At 41.4% G+C, this 19395-nt stretch overlaps 1 pseudogene; it reads left to right on the top strand.

Moving 5' to 3' along the window:
- The first annotated feature begins 174 nt into the window (after positions 1-174).
- The window catches only part of LOC112229099, a 123668-nt pseudogene continuing 104447 nt past the window's right edge, over positions 175-19395 (top strand).

Raw genomic sequence — 19395 nt, 5'->3', positions numbered from 1 at the left:
TGATCTGAAAAGTTCAGATGGGACATTTATACACCTCTCTTCAAGCATGATCCATATGGTGCGTTCAAGACAACTTAATTTTGGTTAACCCAAAACTGAAGTCTTGCATAATTGGTCAGCTGCTCCATTAAGTGCTGGGTCCATAGATGGACGAAGAGATGCAACACTTTTTCCGTTTGGAGTAAACGGTTTTCGTTGCAAAAAGCTTTGCAACAGACTGAACGTTTTGCAATGAATCTGACTAATGAACTACATCTCCCATATCCCTCTTGCTGTTTCATTTACGTCATATTTATGCGTCTACATGCGTGTCTGCTTCAGCGTTTTTATACCTATGGCTGAATTACCAAACATTTATTTTTCAAACATTGAATTCTCCGACCAAACCTGTCCCCCAGGAAAAAGATGGGGAAGAAAAACCCAACCGATACCGCTGATCCTGTGAATAACTTCGAGCGATGGAAGAAGAAATACAATAAGACAAAAACAAGAGTCAAACAGGAGAACATACTGAAAAGGAAACCTGAATGGCAGGTGGAGAAAGAAGGTATTCAACGGCTGGTCAACAAATATAACGTTTTTGTTTTTATCCTACTAGGTAGGGCGAGACGAGCTAGCTAACGTTAGCTGGCGTAGATGGCTAGGGCCGCATTCTGCAGAATTGAGATAGAAATACGCTATGTAGATCAAACACCTCATGAAGAATAAGGACTCACATCGGCTCTATTCATGGCTTGTCTACCTGCAATGTTGGAGAACGTCTGGCAACTGAACATGTCCTAGGACTGTAAATGAGATATCTAGCTAGCTATCACATCAGTCTTATCAAAGCAATCTCCTGTCCCATAAGTCATTTTAGGAAGTCCTAGGTTGCGTAACGATAGCTAAATGATTGCTGTTGACAATGATTTGTATCATATCATTACTTCTGGGGCAGTGTAGATACACTTGAACACTTTTGTCTTCTAGATAAATGCCAAGGATGCTGAGAGGATTTCACCTTTATTTAACCAGGTAGGCAAGTTGAGAACATGTTGTCATTTACAATTGCGACCTGGCCAAGATAAAGCAAAGCAGTTCGACACATACAACAACACAGAGTTACACATGGAGTAAAACAAACATACAGTCAATAATACAGTAGAAACAAGTCTATATACGATGTGAGCAAATGAGGTGAGATAAGGGAGGTAAAGGCAAAAAAGGCCATGGTGGCAAAGTAAATACAATATAGCAAGTAAAACACTGGAATGGGAGATTTGCAGTGGAAGAATGTGCAAAGTAGAAATAAAAATAATGGGATTCTAAATAAATAAATAAAATAAATACAGTAGGGAAAGAGGTATTTGTTTGGGCTAAATTATAGATGGGCTATGTACAGGTGCTGTAATCTGTGAGCTGCTCTGACAGCTGGTGAAAGCTAGTGAGGGAGATAAGTGTTTCCAGTTTCAGAGATTTTTGTAGTTCGTTCCAGTCATTGGCAGCAGAGAACTGGAAGGAGAGGCGGTCAAAGAAAGAATTGGTTTTGGGGGTGACCAGAGAGATATTCACGATGAAATGAATGCAGATGCAATGTGCATCCATTATTTCAGGCTATTGATGGCTTGTCATTGCCGTTCACACGTCTTGGTTTCATTTCCAGGTATTGGAATGTTTATCGTCAGCAGTGGACAGCAATGGATGGCCTGGGGGCCCTCATCATCTCCCCCACACGAGAGCTGGCCTATCAGACCTCGAGGTGCTCCGTAAAGTGGGCAAGAACCATGAGTTCTCTGCCGGCCTCATCATTGGCAGAAAGGTACACTATTTACTTTCAAGTACCTGTATTTGTTGATAATTTCATGCTGGTTTTGAAAGGAAACGTTTTGTGCCCTGTTATTCCTTTGGATTCTGCAACCGATCATTGATTCATTTAGGCAAGGTTAAAGGACCGCCCCCCCCCAGACGAAATTGCCGCCACTATTTTGACATTTAGGTTACTTAGGCTACTTATACCTAGGCTACTTATATATACTTAGGCTACTTACTAATACACACTTAGGCTACTTATACATATAAGGAATTTCCACATGGAGTTAATAAAAGTCAACAAATAGGGCACTGACCACCGTCAGTCTAGCTAGCTACAGTATCTTGCTAACCTTTTCAAGTTTTATTCGTCGTATGTACGGGGTACGCATGGTATACTTTGTCCAACAAAATGCTTATTTGCAGGTTCCTTCTTGACAATGCAACAAGAAGTAATGAAAGATAATACCAACATAAAGTAAATGGCAGTATAATAGAATAAACATTTTAGCATAAGAATGGTACAGGAGGGCACAATTTATAGGCCAATATTTACACGTATTGGGGAGGAAGTGTATAAATTTAGCAGTATAATAAGAGTCTGGTAGGAGCAGTTGTGATTGTGTGTGTAGCATAAATGTATATACTGAACAAAAATATAAATGGAACATGTAAAGTGTTGATCCTATGTTTCATGAGCTGAAATAAAATATCCCAGAATTTTCCCATGTGCACAAAAAGCTTATTTCTCCTGACAGGCTTGGCATATCAAGAAGCTGATTAAACAGCATGATCATTACACAGGTGCACCTACTGCTGGGGACAATAAACGGCTACTCTAAAATGTGCAGTTCTGTCACACAACACAATGACACAGATGTCTACATTTTGGGGATTGTACAATTGGCATGCTGACTGCAGGAATGTCTACCAGAGCTGCTGTTTCAGAATTTTAATGTTCATTTCTCTACCATATGCCTCCAACGTCGTTTTAGAGAATTTGGCAGTACTTCCAACTGGCCTCACAACTTGCAGACCGTGTGTATCCATGCCACCTTAGGACCTCCACCTCTGACTTCTTCACCTGCGGGATCGTCTGAGACCAGCAGGCCGGACAGCTGATGAAACTGAGCAGTATTTCTGTGTGTAATAAAGTCATTTTGTGGGGAAAAACTCATTCTGATTGATTGTCTGGATCCCCACTGAGCCACGCCCCTGCCCAGTCATGTAAAATCTGTAGATTAGGGCCTAATTTTATTTCAATTAACTCATCTCCTTATATGAACTGTAAATCAGTAAAAATGTTGCATGTTGGGTTTTTATATTTTTGTTCAGTATATGTGTGCATGGCTGACTGCATGTGTGCTAAGGTGAGGAGAATCAGAGCAGGTGGTCAGTCCAGTTCAAGTGTTCAGGTGTCTGATGGGTTTCAGATACCAACTGGCTCAGAGACCATCTGCCTGACAGTTAGTGAGAACTGCTGGTCTGTGGGGTCCTTTGATGCTGTGTGCCTTATTCAGGCACCATTTTGAGTAGATTACCTGGATGGGTCTGACCCATCTTTGACTTCGCCATCTATTGTTATATACGTTTTGGCATCTTCCATAGATTGTCGGCTACAATTTGACATAGAAATAGTTAGAATAAGATGAAGTTCCGGTAATATGGATAACTAATTGAAAGCAATGTTCCCTCGTTTTTTTTCGGCACAGCAAATTTCAGGTCTGCTGACACCTTCTGGCACCCAAACTTCTGGCACCCGTTTATTGTGAACACTGAGGCAGTACCCGCTTTAAGTTACTGTTATAACAGTGGCCAAGTAGGGCTCTGACTATTTTGATCATAATGTATCCCTATTAGTGGTTTACCATCTCAATCAATGGAGAAAATGCATCCTGTAACATTTAACATGGAAATAGCTGTCCTATCATTCAGCCAACAGTAGCAGCCAATGTGTGGTGTTCAATGTAGGCCTACATTCCGTGAGACTTTTGGAAAAAAATATGCAGGCCTTGACATTAACTTGTTTATCCACTTTTCCTTCAGATAAGGAGGTTACTGAAGATGTGTTTGGTTCAAGAAACCACTTTACAAAATAAATGTAATTATTATTACAATGCCATATTACAGAGAATCAGACAAATTATGCTACCCTCTGCCTATTGGCAACTTAGCTTATTCAAACCTCTCTCAAAATACAGCACTGTCCCTTTTAAGACATAAAAATATAAACTCTTTACCTGACTTGCTTTTCAAAGATGTCTAGAAATGTACACATTTTGTGCTTTTGTAGGAATCAACCACTCCCTCATAGCTAACTAGAATTTTGCTATAACTGGTCTAATAACTCACTAGCAAAGAATATGAACAAATATGCACACGTGGCTACATGCAGCTTCTCGCCTTCATCTCAAAACAAGCACATCTACATGCAACCACTGGTGCGCCTAAATAAAAATTGCAGGTTGCACAGCAAAATATTTGGGTTCATATGTGAGTTAAATGGTCACACTGTAGAGACCTGCAATGACTTTGCTCATCCCATTGGGCTTCTGAGTGGCGCAGCGGTCTAAGGCACTGTATCTCGGTACTCAAGTTGTCACTACAGTCCCTTGACCAGGTTAGGGGAGGGTTTGGCCGGTGTAGGCCGTCATTGTAAAATAAAATAAAATAAAAAATAATTTGTTCTTAACTGACTTGCCTAGTTAAATTCAAGATACTATTAAAAAGGGAAATCCCTGAGCAGTTTCCGTCCTCTCCGGCAACGAGTTAGGAAGGACACCATTACCTTTGTAGTGACTAGGTGAATTAATACACCTTCCTATGTGAAATTAATAACTTCACCATGCTCAAAGGGATATTCATTGTCTGCTTTTTAAAAATGTTTATCCATCTACCAATAGGTGCCCTTCTTTGCGAGGCATTGGGGAAAAACTCCCTGTTCTTTGTGATTGAATCTGTTTGAAATTCATTGAGGGACCTTACAGGTAATTGTGTGGGGTACAGAGAGCAGGTACTCATTCAAAAATCGTGTTAAACATTATTGCACACACGGAGTCCATGCAACTTATGTGACATGTTAAGCACATTTTTACTCCTGTATTTATTTAGGCTTGCCATAACAAAGGGGTTGAATATTTACTTATTGGCTCACGACATTTCAGCTTTACAATTTTTAATTAGTGAAACATTTTCTAAAAACATACAGTGGGGCAAAAAAGTATTTAGTCAGCCACCATTTGTGCAAGTACTCCCACTTAAAAAGATGAGAGAGGCCTGTAATTTTCATCGTACACTTCAACTATGACAGACAAAATTAGAAAAAAAAATCCAGAAAATCACATTGTAGGATTTTTTATGGATTTATTTGCAAATTATGGTGGAAAATAAGTATTTGGTCACCTACAAACAAGCAAGATTTCTGGCTCTCACAGACCTGTAACTTCTTCTTTAAGAGGCTCCTCTGTCCTCCACTCGTTACCTGTATTAATGGTAACGAGTGTATTAATGTTTGAACTTGTTATCAGTATAAAAGACACCTGTCCACAACCTCAAACAGTCACACTCCAAACTCCACTATGGCCAAGACCAAAGAGCCGTCAAAGGGCACCAGAAACAAAATTGTAGACCTGCACCAGGCTGGGAAGACTGAATCTGCAATAGGTAAGCAGATTGGTTTGAAGAAATCAACTGTGGGAGCAATTATTAGGAAATGGAAGACATACAAGACCACTGATAATCTCCCTCGATCTGGGGCTCCACGCAAGATCTCACCCCGTGGGGGTGGGGTCAAAAAGATCACAAGAGCGGTGAGCAAAAATCCCAGAACCACACGGGGGGACCTAGTGAATGACCTGCAGAGAGCTGGGACCAAAGTAACAAAGCCTACCATCAGTAACACACTACGCCGCCAGGGACTCAAATCCTGCAGTGCCAGACGTGTCCCCCTGCTTAAACCAGTACATGTCCAGGCCCATCTGAAGTTTGCTAGAGAGCATTTGGATGATCCAGAAGAAGATTGGGAGAATGTCATATGGTCAGATGAAACCAAAATATAACTTTTTGGTAAAAACTTAACCCGTCGTGTTTGGAGGACAAAGAATGCTGAGTTGCATCCAAAGAACACCATACCTACTGTGAAGCATGGGGGCGGAAACATCATGCTTTGGGGCTGTTGTTCTGCAAAGGGACCAGGACGACTGATTCGTGTAAAGGAAAGAATGAATGGGGCCATGTATCATGAGATTTTGAGTGAAAACCTCCTTCCATCAGCAAGGGCATTGAAGATGAAATGTGGCTGGGTCTTTCAGCATGATAATGATCCCAAACACACCGCCCGGGCAACGAAGGAGTGGCTTCGTAAGAAGCATTTCAAGGTCCTGGAGTGGCCTAGCCAGTTTCCAGATCTCAACCCCATAGAAAATCTTTGGAGGGAGTTGAAAGTCCATGTTGCCCAGCAACAGCCCCAAAACATCACTGCTCTAGAGGAGATCTGCATGGAGGAATGGGCCAAAATACCAGCAACAGTGTGTGAAAACCTTGTGAAGACTTACAGAAAACGTTTGACCTCTGTCATTGCCAACAAAGGGTATATAACAAAGTATTGAGAAACATTTGTTATTGACCAAATACGTATTTTCCACCATAATTTGCAAATCAATTCATAAAAAATCCTACGATGTGTTTTTCTGGATTTTTTAAACCTTTTTGTCTGTCATAGTTGAAGTGTACCTATGATGAAAATCACAGGCCTCTCTCATCTTTTTAAGAGGGAGAACTTGCACAATTGGTGGCTGACAAAATACTTTTTTTGCCCCACTGTAATTCCACATCGACATGGGGTATTGTGTTACTGGCCTACACAGAAACACAATCTCGATTTAATAAATTTTATATTCAGGCTGTAACGCAACAAAATGTGGGAAAAGTCCAGGGGTGTGAATCCTTTCTGAAGGCTCTGTATATCATACTTTGATGAAAACGACTTTAATCAATGTGCAACTTTGGGTAAGTTCTGGCCATTCTTTCATCTCGAAAAAGTGCAATTCTACTGATGTGGGTGTTTTTAAGGGATAGACTGACATAGAATATCAAATTCTGTATGTAAAGTACAGCTGTAGTTGCCAGAGTTTTATCTCTGTGGTATGTTTTTTTTGCAGGACCTGAAGAATGAGTCTGAGAAGATCCACCGCACTAACAACATCATCTGGACGCCAGGACGCCTGCTCCAGCACATGGACGAGACAGCTGCCTTCCACGCTTTCGATCTGCACATGCTTGGTACATAGTTAAACCTGAGCTTCTAGGCCACCATAAAAATAGTTTTACTGTTGTATGAGCTATAAGTTGTTTATGGACTTTTTTTTCACCCCAAGACCCGTCAGACACTGCTGTTCTCAGCCACACAGACCAAGTCATTGAAAGACCTGGCCCGTCTCAGCCTCCAAGACCCAGAGTATGTCTGGGTGCACGAGAAGGCCAAGTTCAGGTAGGAGCTCTATTATATAACACAACAACACCACTATAGTCCTGTGTCAAATACTCTTAGTCTTGGCTTTTAGAAATCTGGCAGTTGGGGTTAACGTCCTTTGGATTTCTATAAACTCAGCAAATGAAAAACAGTCTGAATTGAAAATACTTGTGTACGGTAATGTTTGAATTCAGTAGGGATTTCAATGAGTCTCCGGAGCTACAAGTAGATCATGTGCATGTTAATACTCAGCGATTACAGGGTGCTTACATTGATTGCCTATATCGGGACAAACTGACATCCAGTATTTGGTATGAATACAGGAAATGCAAAAGTGGTCCGGTACATTCAACAAATACGAGTGTTGTCATGGATGCTCTGTGAAGTCCCTAGCCCTTCTAAAGAATGACGTGTCACTGTGCAGCCAGGTGCTGATTGATAGTATGGTTTCTTTCCCACTAACATAGAATTTTTTATCGGAATGTTAGCAACTTCAATCCAGTCTTACACTTTGATCATACAGCGCTTGCTTTATGCTCTTCTGTAGCTTTTTCGATGAGCCTTTGCTGATAAGCTGGTTTAGTGTTTATGCTGCTGTAATGGCTTTGTCCTCGATGTTGAAGCTCATTTATTATATGGTATTAAGGAAGGTCAGGCTACTGCAGCAGAGGAAGAGATGAAAGGATTCTGTCAGCCTTGTCAGGGCTCCTCAGGCAGTGCACGTCAGTGTTTTAAACTGCATTTTACCTGAGACCTGTTAGGAGCGAAGCTGGTATGGCTTCAAATAGCCTACTATTTGAAAAAATTAGTAAAATCACTAAAGTTTTTACAATTATTTCAAATTGTTGCTTTTTTTTAAACCCAGGTATGCTGCACAATCAAATGCTGCCCCAGCTTTCAATGTTAAGGTACACACCGCTTTAGTTCTTTATCCTCTGTAGCAACAAGACAAAGACAAACATAAATGACCTGAAAGTGGCCAATCTAAAAATGTCATGTTTGTGTGTCCATGTAGCACACCGGCCACACTGGAGCAGAACTACGTGGTGTGTGAGCTGTCCAAGAAGGTCAACATGCTCTTCTCCTTCATCAGGAGCCACCTGCAGAAGAAAGTAATAGTCTTCTTTGCCTGCTGCAAAGAGGTGAGACTCTGCTAGTTCGTGTAACCGCTCCTCCATTTGGCTTATTATAGCTTCATGGTCTAGTTGTAGTCTGAGCTGCAAACATGAAGTCTCTCTTTCTCTCGCCATCCATAGGTACAATACCTGTTGCGGGTCTTCTGCCGGCTGGGTCCGGGCATGCCCATCCTGGCCCTGCATGGGAACCAACAGCTGATGAAGAAGGTGGAGGTCTACAACGACTTCATCAAGAAGAAGAACGCTGTGCTCTTCGCCACAGACATTGCAGCCAGAGGCCTAGGTAATGCTAACACTTTAGCAGTCTAGTCTACAGACTGGCTCGATGTTCTTAGTCAGTAGGGATAGAGATACCATTTTTGGTCACAGTTCAAACGCTGCCCCTAAAATGAAAAATATTTACTGTTCTGATACAAGGCAGCAGCTTCTTCACAGCTGGTGGTGAGTAATTGTTACGTCCCCCCCACTTTGCAGACTTCCCTGCTGTGAACTGGGTGCTGCAGTTTCACTGTCCAGAGGACGCCAACACACACATCCACAGAGTAGGACGAACCGCCAGGTAATAACCCCTCTCTAGCCTTACCTGGAATAAAAGTCTATGCACCATCTCCTTGAAGGGCATGTTTTCATTGTATATGAATGAAAATGTGCATATTAGGGATTAACATGGGTAACTGGGGTCCCGGGCAGACTCTTTATATTTTCTGAAAAATGTTTATGACAAGACCTGTGAAATTACAACATTTTACCCCAATGTCGGCACTAATGCAATTCCATAAAATGCACATGTGCAGCATCAGATTAGCAAACAAAAATATTCTGCCACATTATCTAATCAGGTTGTTGCATGGAAGCCTTTAGCCTAAAGTATTTACTTCACACAAAGTAAAAGCACACGCACAATTGACACTTCTGTACTGCACACGCAACACAAATGCAGTTCATAAACCCTACAGGAAACCCCTACAGTATAGCCGATAAAAGATGTGCCTCTTTGACCTGTCATTGACTCTTCAAACAGTCACATTTGATAGGCCTATAAATTGTGCCTTCCTGTATTGTACATCTGCTAAAAGATGTATTCTGTTCTACTGCCATTGACTTTATGTTCATATTATTTTTTTAACTATTTCTAATTGTTGTATTGTCGAGAAGGAACCAGCAAGTAAGTATTTCATTGGATGATGTACAGTGCATTCCTAAAGTTTTCAGACCACTTGACGTTTTCCACGTTGCGTTACAGCCTTATTCTAAAATTGTTTTCCCCCTCCTTACTTCGGAGCTGAGATTACAAGCCCGAAGAAGAACCTGATCACATGAAGGGCATTGGCAAATTTTTGCCTAATAAGAATTGAGATATCTGAGATTAATCTTGGTTTCATCAGACCACAGAATCTTGTTTCTCATTGTCATAGTCCTTTAGGTTCCATTTGGCAAACTCCAAGCGGGCTTACATGTGCCTTTTATTGAGGAATGGCTTTCATCTGGCCACTACCATAAAGGCTTGATTGGTGGAGTGCTACAGAGATGCTTTTCCTTCTGGAAGGTTCTTCCATCTCCACAGAGGAACTCTAGAGCTCTGACAGAGCTCTAATCGGGTTGTTGGTCACCTCCCTGACCAAGGCCCTTCTCCCCCGATTGCTCAGTTTGGCCAGGCGGCCAATCTTGGTGGTTCTAAACTTGTTCCATTTAAGAACAATGGAGGGGACCTTCAATGCTGCAGAAATGTTTTTGTACCCTTCCCCAGATCTGTGCCTCGACACAATCCTGTCATGGAGCTCTAAGGACAATTCCTTTGAACTTGTGGCTTGGTTTTTTCCCCGACATGCACTGTCAACTGTGGGACCTTTATATAGACAGGTGTGTGCCTTTCCAAGTGATGTCCAATCAATTGAATTTACCACAAGTGGACTCCAATCAAGTTGTTGAAACATCTCAAGAATGATCAATGGAAACAAGATGCACTTGAGTTCAATTTTGAGTCTCATAGCAAAGGGTCTGAATACATTTTTTTCTACAGTTGCTAAAATTTCTAAACACCTGTTTATGCTTTGTCATTATGGGGTATTGATGAGGATATATAATAATTTCATCCATTTTAGAATAAGGCTACAACGTAACAAAATGTGGAGAAGGGGAAGGGGTCCATATACTTCCCGAATGCACTGAATATGCGTATACCGTACATACGACTAAAGCTTGAAACGATGCACAATTCACTACATAGGCATCTCTGTCCATTTACAATTCAGTGGCATAATGGAAAATGATATCTTCTCCTCTACTAGAGCCTAGGCTATTTTCCTATCTAGTCCCAATCCCACTGAAACCCAAAATGACTCCTGTTTCGCATTCAAATTGCTAAGTTTATTCTGTACTTCATAGTTTGCATAATCAAAGCAGGTCTCTTGCCTTTGCATATCAAAACTGCTATAACATTTCCCCTGCTTCTCTGTGCTGTCTTGTTCTTGCTGCCCATACGAGAGCTTCGGTAGAGAATGTGACATCAACAAACTGTGTGAGAGTAGTTATGCATATTTTTTTTAAATGTTGGTCCCGTTAAGAGGCCTTTTATTTAAACTATATCTCCCAGTCATCTATGAGCTGATCTGCTATCTGTATAATCATAAACTCGAATTTGCCAAATATAGGAGATAACCTAGAACTAATGACAGAATATCTAACAAGCTTAGCATCTTTGGTGATTTGACTTTTGTGTTTGACCACCGTTACAAAGTTCGTATGATTCGACAATGCTGTTTTCGAGTTGCGTCCTTCACTCTCTGTGTTGAGAGCCTCCTGCTGAATTGAGGAACATAACACTCGGAATTTATGAATGGCCTGTTTCGCAATTAACAACAACATCATTGGTGATCAAAGATAGTTACTCTTATCATTACTAAATATCAGTTTCATTTGCTCTGAAATCTTTACATAGTTGCGCTGCACCCATCTTATTTGCGGAGAACCCTGTCATCGTGACCCTATCTTGGTTTTAAATGCTTTAAATTGGCACTTCCGATTTCTGTGATATTTCCTGGGAGTCTCGTGATAAATACATTTTTCCACTATTGAAACTTGGTAGACTTTCGGGAAAATATTATTCCAACAAATTGCGTTTTTCCAACAATAGTTTTAAAGTGAAGTTATCACAGTGAAGTGCTGAATCTTACAGGGACACTGCCATTTGCACAAATGTACCCACAAGACACCATTACAATTATTGTATAGAGTGCAACAGTTAAGTTCCTTCTGATAGACAACCCATTATCCTATCATCACATATCACAATAGTTGACCTACTCACCAGATGGCAGTGTTGTATGGTCCACCTCTCACACCACCTCTCCCTGTGGCCTACAGTTTGCACATTATAACCTCGAGGGTTAACACCGACTGGCTTTCAAATATGTTCCAAAGCTCCAAAATCCAGCGGTACCTACTGTACTGTAGGTGACACATGATGCTGTTCTGGTTTGGTATTGTTCTCTGTTACTACAATGGTGAGTTGGTACCATAGCAGTTTGCCCAGCTGCAGTGCTGACTCATGGGTGTGTGTAATCGCACTCCAATAGCACCCGGGAGTTGCAGCAGTATTTTTGTGAAAAAGAGTGAGTACTGGTGTAAGAGTGAGTGTGTGTCTAAGACAGACATTACCTATTCGGAGCTCTGTGCAGCTGTGTCAAAGACGCACACTTAATGACAGCAACAATGTACGCACGTCTTAAGCAGTCAGTATGTGCTTCAAGCCACTGCACTGCTACAGTGTGTATTGCAGTTAGTTCAGCAGTCTGTTGAGTGAGCTGTTAAAATCTCTGGGCTCCGAATGTCACAATTTGAAGCTTCTGAGTTGCCATACCCCTTGGTAAAGCTCTTGCTTGTCGGTTCTTTTGTGTGAACAGGATGGAAGGGGAATACTTTCTAGGCTTACTGTGATCAGACATTTGCATTTGTTTGGGGTCTTTGCAGCATGCTGCTGCTGTTGGAGTAGGTGTCAGCATGATTCAGTTCGACTGGCACCTCCCTTAAAAGACCTTCGCTTTTAAAACTAGAAAAAAGCAGTAATAGTACTGTTTGTCCATTTTGAGGCACTATAGCCAGTGTACTCTAATTCAAAATAATAAGAGATAATCTAAGATGACTCAAGAAATGTCATTTTGAGATTTTTGCACAGGAGATCTTAGTTGTCCAATTTTACATCAAACTAATATGTTTGGTATAGTATTTCTCAAGTCAACAAATGTGCATGAAAAAAGAATTATCTCGTTGAATGAGAAACACTTAATTGAAGAATCTTTACTGTTGAACAATCACCGACAAAGGGGCATGAACTTCGGCTACGGACTAGAGAATGGTCCACTTATGATCTGCATTTTAGGGCATTCCTGCATCTGCAGGAACCCCTCTTTAAACGTCTAGTTGTCCTAACTTAAAAATTTATCAATAGAATTATAAACCGGGTTCCTGCATATGCAGGAATTCCCATCTGCAGGAACCCCTCTTTAAACGTCTAGTTGTCCTAACTTAAAAATTGATCAATAGAATTATAAACCGGGTTCCTGCATATGCAGGAATTCCCAGAGAACAATACCTAGTGGTTAGAGCGTTGAGCCAGTAACCGAAAGCTTTCTGGATTGAATCTCTGAACTGACAAGGTAAAAATCTGTCGTTCTGCCCCTGAACAAGGCAGTTAACCCACTGTTCCTTGGTAGGCCGTCATTGTAAATAAGAATTTGTTCTTAACTGACTTGCCTAGTTAAATAGGCGGGAGCGAATGACACTGTGTGCTAGCTTAGCCACCTACTTCTAAGAAGGACTCCTGTACACAGGGGGCTGGGATGACAGTGTGTGCTAGCTAGATAACTATCCTTCCCCCACCTGTCTGGCACGATTTTCTCCGGTACACAGCAAGCATGAGGCAGGGGCAATGTGAGCTAGCATGTGGGAGGTGGGTACAACCGGTAGACAGTGTCCTTCGCCTTAAATGGTGGGGAATGCCTCAAATTGCAGGAACGCCTCAAATTGGGGACTTCCGTTGCACACTTGATCGATTTAAGCTTGCCTTGAGAACACCCTTGCCGAAAGCTGGGAACACCACACTAGCTGCCTGGTATTTTGAAGTAATGTGCAGTGTTGCAAAGAGAGTTGTAGCAACTGCCAATGTAGCATCAGCTCAGCCTCTACAGCTTTGTTTCAGTCTGTCTGTTTATCTCTCTTTCTGTCCTCAAAGTCTGACTCTGCATGTATTTCACAGTTCTTCTTGCTGAGCCGAAGAATGTAGCTCTCACTCCGCCACCTTTGTCTTGCAACCCATCTCTCTCCCTCTGCGTCTCTGACTTGGTCACAAAACCATAACCCTCCTATGATCATGAAGGACTTCTTTATGAAACCCATGATGAAAACAAGTCCATTATGATCATAAGAGGTGTACCATTAACTCTGCGAATGTAGAAGTTATGTATGCATTTGTGGTTGAGCAGTATCCTTTTACAGCTGAAATAAAAAATCTCTCAAATATTGTGCACACATTTCCGTACATCCTTATGAGTGAGCATTTCTTCTTTGGCAAGATAATCCATCCACCTGACAGGTGTGGCATATCAAGAAGCTGATTTAAACAGCATGATCATTACACAGGTGCACCTTGTGCTGGGGACAGTAAAAGGTCACTTTAAAATGTGCAGTTTTGTCACACAACACAATGCTACAGATGTCTCAAGTTTTGAGGGAGCGTGCAATTGGCATGCTGACTGCAGAAATGTCCACCATTTTCTCTACCATAAGCTAAGTTGTTTTAGACAATTTGGCAGTAAGTCTAACCGGCCTCAACCGCAGACCATGTGTAACCACGCTAGCCCAGGACCTCCACATCCGGCTTCTTCACCTGCGGGATCGTCTGAGGGGGAGGGTGGGGTGCTGAGGATTATTTCAGTCTGTAATAAAGTCCTTTTGTTGGGAAAAAATGCGTTCTGTTTGGCTGGGCCTGGCTCCCCAGTGGGTGAGCCTGGCTGGCAAGTGGGTGGACCTATGGCTGCACCCCTGCCCAGTGTCGTGGTAATTTCCTGTATTACTAAACATTGAGAGAGCAAACCACACACCAGTCAAAGTTATACATAAACTTCATATTTTAATTATATGTGAGCTTCACCATAGCCCTGTGACTCTCAGATCAATTCAGTGTCTATAAATTAATTCTCTGAGTGCTTACAAAACAGTTGTTAGTATCATTTATAGCCAAGACACACCCATCTCAACTCACATGACGAGAAACAGATCTCAGGAACAGTTCACAAAGAACCTTTTACTTGAAAGAGAAGTATCCCATAGCCAGATAGCATTAGCTATATATTATCATTCAGTTTGGTCTCCTAAACGAAGTTCTTATCTCGTTCTTGGTACAACATAGTACCAAACCATTACCTCATCCAATGGCATATATCAATTGTCAATTCTAGATACTACCATCTCAAATACACCCCCTCCTGGACAAGATCAGAAAAGACAGTGAGCCTCTTAGGTCATATACTAAATCAAGATAAGTGCAACCTCAGAGGGGACATACAATAGTTACAGACACATTCCCATAAGAAGACAAGCCTCCATTCTGTCCTCCTCCCCTTCTGATATTCTTCATAGCATCACATGGTTTAACAGATACATTGACATATGAAGACAAGCCTGACCTCTCCCCTCTGGGCCCCTAGTGACTAAGCCCTAGCAGAGAAGGGATAACTGCAAACTGCCAACAGTATTATATAAAAGAAGACATCCTAATGACAAATATCTCACATAAGCCATATTATGTAAATTAAACATCTTATTTATCAATGTTCCCTAACTAATTCTGATTCTGCTACCACACCAGTCATGTGAAATCCATGTCCAATCCTACTGAATGTATATCAATTGACTGATTTCCTTATATGAGCTGTAACTCTGTAAAATCTTTGAAATTGTTATATTTTTGTTCATCATATGTTATTACACCCACTCCTCTGAGCTATTGACCAATTAACTTATTTATAAATTTAGGACAAACATTTTTTTTTTTTAAATCTACTGTTTTTCGCCTTACAGATATAAGGAGGGAGGAGAGGCTCTGCTCGTCCTGCTGCCCTCAGAGGAGGAGCGCATGCTATCCCAACTCCAGGAGAAAATAGTCCCCATCAACAGAATCCAGTGAGTTCACTTACAACCTCCTCACTTGTGCTTGCACGCGTGCGCACACACACTTGTATTTCACTGGGACTGGGCAGGCTGTTGGTTGTGGAGATCTACTGTAGGTGAGAAATTAAAACAAAACAGGTGGTGGACTGTAGTTTTAGTTTTTACCGTTTTTAAGCTTTAATTAGTGTCTCCACTAGGGCAGTGACGGTACAAGTGTCGTAATATATTTTCCATGGCAACTCTTTGGTCTTTTTTAAAAAGCTGCTGTTTGTGAAATATGGTGTGCTATAGCTTAGAAAATAAATGCATGCGACTGGATGACAATGATATTTGTTTCCAACAGTTGGGTAATTTTCCTAAATAAGTTAAACCCGCTTGGTGTTTTGTTTCCTTGCCATGATACTAACGAGTGACTCGATACTGGTATTGTCCCGGCTCTAGTCTCCGTCTTCCCAACTGCCCTTTCACCCCCTCCCTCCAAGCAAAACACTGAGGCCTTATGAGAATGTTTACATGATACCATATGATTCCAAAGACTATTTTCCCTCACGGAAATGCATTGGACAGATGGGGTAGACTTCACAAAGCAGGCAGGTTCAACAAGTGAGCCAGCTGACTTTCCTAAATATTCTGATTCTGAAACATCCTCATTGTGTCTAGTAGTTCAAACATGCACTGCAAATGGACATGCTATGAATGATGTGTAATATTCTGAATGACCCATATTCAACCGGCACCCTTGTCCCCGTTGTGTGCCTGATACCACCAGTTTCATGTTGTCACAGTACGTTTTAATATTGACTTAAGGTTCTATTTGGACCTGTTTGTGAGATGGGGAGATGTAGGTTTAGCTGAGGGGCTTTGAACAGTGCAGTAAGTCGACCAACCATGTGTGGAGAGCGTGAGACTGGCTCTGCCGTCACAGAGGAGACCAGGCCTGAGCCCCTCTGGCCAAATCCTGATAGGCACAGTGTCCAGCATGATGCCCTCACAGTACAGTGTTTTCCGTACATGGAGTAGCCCCCGGCGATGGGGGTGGGGCGTTCCATCCTAAATACACAGCTAAATTATTGAATACTTTAATGACTTTACCTCCCATATTGGTAAAAGTAGTTGTTGTATTGAGTAGAAAGACCATTACTTAATTTAGTGTGGTGGTGGTTCTGGATATCTTCTAGGCCTATATAATCAGAACTATTTTATGTAAGTGCCTTTATTTAAAATTAAACTTGTCATCTCTTGAGATTATGGTTTTACTGCAAGATATGAATTGCCACAATGTTTGTTTTTCAAGTGCTGTGTTTTATTGGCTCTGCTATGACACTTAGTTCACTGAAATTACATTATTTCCTTACCCTATCTTTTTAAAAGTTTGGCCTGTCAGCCAATCACTGTGGATGGGACTTAGAGGGAAGGCGGTATATTAGACTAGTTTTTCTGACTAGATTACTAATCTACTCTTTCAATTTCATTTATTGTGGCAAACTATATCTAGTCTACTCAATTTAGTTTGTTACAAAAACTTAAGAAAAAGGTTGTGTTCTGTCACTTGGATTCTCTGATGGGAAACAATATAGAATTGCAGGAAAATGTTTTTTAAATGCAAACATTTTCAGAGGGAGGATTCCCAGTCCAGATTGTGCACCCCCACATTTTATACGAAGTCAGGTGCCAATGAATAGACCTAGAAGTATGATTGAAGAATGAAGCAGGTGTTAAACATGGGCGTTGCTACACAGAATGCAACAGTTGACTACTCCATTGTCAATACTTTAATCAAATCAGTAGGCATATATCAATTTCTTTAAGAATACCATATAAGTATCATGACATTAGCTTTTATAACCTTCAATCTGTTATCATATTTTGTACCAGAATGAGGCTCTCTCTATCCACTACCTATTGTGCCTGCAGTGAGGATTCAACATATTCATAGAATGTTTTCATAATTTGTCTGCATATAATTGCCAAAAAGCAAACAAGATCTTTGGTTTACATGTTCGGATGTGATACCATTGACATAACTACGTTGTATGATTTATGAATAGCAAAGGGATATAGGACATTGACTTTATTCAGTCAGATGGACACCTTTTATAAACTAGTCAACACAAGCTCTTCGGTCATCAAAGCACAGTAAATAGCCTCCGTGGCTGTGTAGGCCTATGAAACATGCCAAATTAAATAATAAATTAATGTGCCACAAAACAGTAAGTGGATTTCAACTAATCGTTACCACTCGCATTACACGGGACGTGTAAATTAATTCACTGGAGACCACAGCGTACAGCAATAACACAGGTACTGAGAGGAGGGACAGTCGGCAGACTGACAAACCAGCAGTTTTCCTGTCATCGCTCACTTTGTGATTGACATGCGCCTGTCCTCTAAATAAATCACTAGGAGATGCATATCAGACTTTTTATAACTAACTCACTCATTGATCTATCTGTGTGCATATCGTTCATTCTAGCGGGAGAAGGCTATATGGACTTTATTTGACTAGAGAATTACACATTGTAAATGAAAAGAAGCCTTGTTCATTTAAAAAAGTAGCTGGTTTACAATGAGTTATCGGCTATTTAGCTGACGGACGGTGCTTATGGGAAACAGTGAGCACATACACACACAGCACACACAAACTCGCTCCACTCTCTCTTCCACATCCACAAATATGTATACTAGGCAGGGTAGCCTAGTGGTTAGAGCGTTGGACTAGTAACTGAAAGGTTGCAAGTTCGAATGCCCGAGCTGACAAGGTACAAATCTGTCGTTCTGCCTCTGAACAGGCAGTTAACCCACTGTTCCTAGGCCGTCATTGAAAATAAGAATTTGTTCTTAACTGACTTGCCTAGTTAAATAAAGGTAAAATAAATTTTAAAAATACACAAACACTCATCACTCTTTTTCACACAAACAGAAATACTTAGATTTACATTTTGGCAGTGTTTATCATGCTGGAGGTGCAATCTAACATCATATGATATTACTCACACACGCAGTGAGTGTAAAAAAACAAGACAGAGAAATACCATATTTCAGGGATTTTCACAATATAATACAAAGAATATTCCTTGGGAGTTAGGATTGTTGACCTAAAGAAGCGTCCTCACTGTCAACTGTGTTTATTTTCAGCAAACTTAACATGTGTAAATATTTGCATGAACATAAGATTCAACAACTGAGACACAAACTGAACAAGTTCCACAGACATGTGACTAACAGAAATGGAATAATGTGTACCTGAAAAAAGAGGGGGTCAAAATGAAAAGTAACAGTCAGTATCTGGTGTGGCCACAAGCTGCATTGAGTACTGCAGTGCATCTCCTCATGGACTGTACCAGATTTGCCCGTTCTTGCTGTGAGCTGTTACCCCACTCTTCCATCAAGGCACCTGCAAGTTCCCGGACATTTCTGGGGGAAATGGCCCTAGCCCTCACCCTCCGATCCAACAGGTCCCAGACGTGCTCAATGGGATTGAGATCCGGGCTCTTCGCTGGCCATGGCAGAACACTGGCATTCCTGTCTTGCAGGAAATCACGCACAGAACGAGCAGTATGGCTGGTGTTCATTGTCATGCTGGAGGGTCATGTCAGGATGAGCCTGCAGGAAGGGTACCACATGAGGGAGGAGGATGTCTTCCTTGTAACACACAGCGTTGAGATTGCCTGCAATGACAACAAGCTCAGTCCGATGATGATGCTTTGACACACCGCCCCAGACCATGACGGACCCTCCACCTTCAAATCGATCCCGCTCCAGAGTACAGGCCTTGGTGTAACGCTCATTCCTTCAACTATAACCGTGAATCCGACCATCACCCCTGTTGAGACA

The sequence above is a fragment of the Oncorhynchus tshawytscha genome, linkage group LG30, assembly GCF_018296145.1.
Source record: "Oncorhynchus tshawytscha isolate Ot180627B linkage group LG30, Otsh_v2.0, whole genome shotgun sequence".
In the NCBI taxonomy this organism is placed as follows: Eukaryota; Metazoa; Chordata; class Actinopteri; order Salmoniformes; family Salmonidae; genus Oncorhynchus; species Oncorhynchus tshawytscha.
This window is presented reverse-complemented; position numbering and strand designations above follow the sequence as displayed.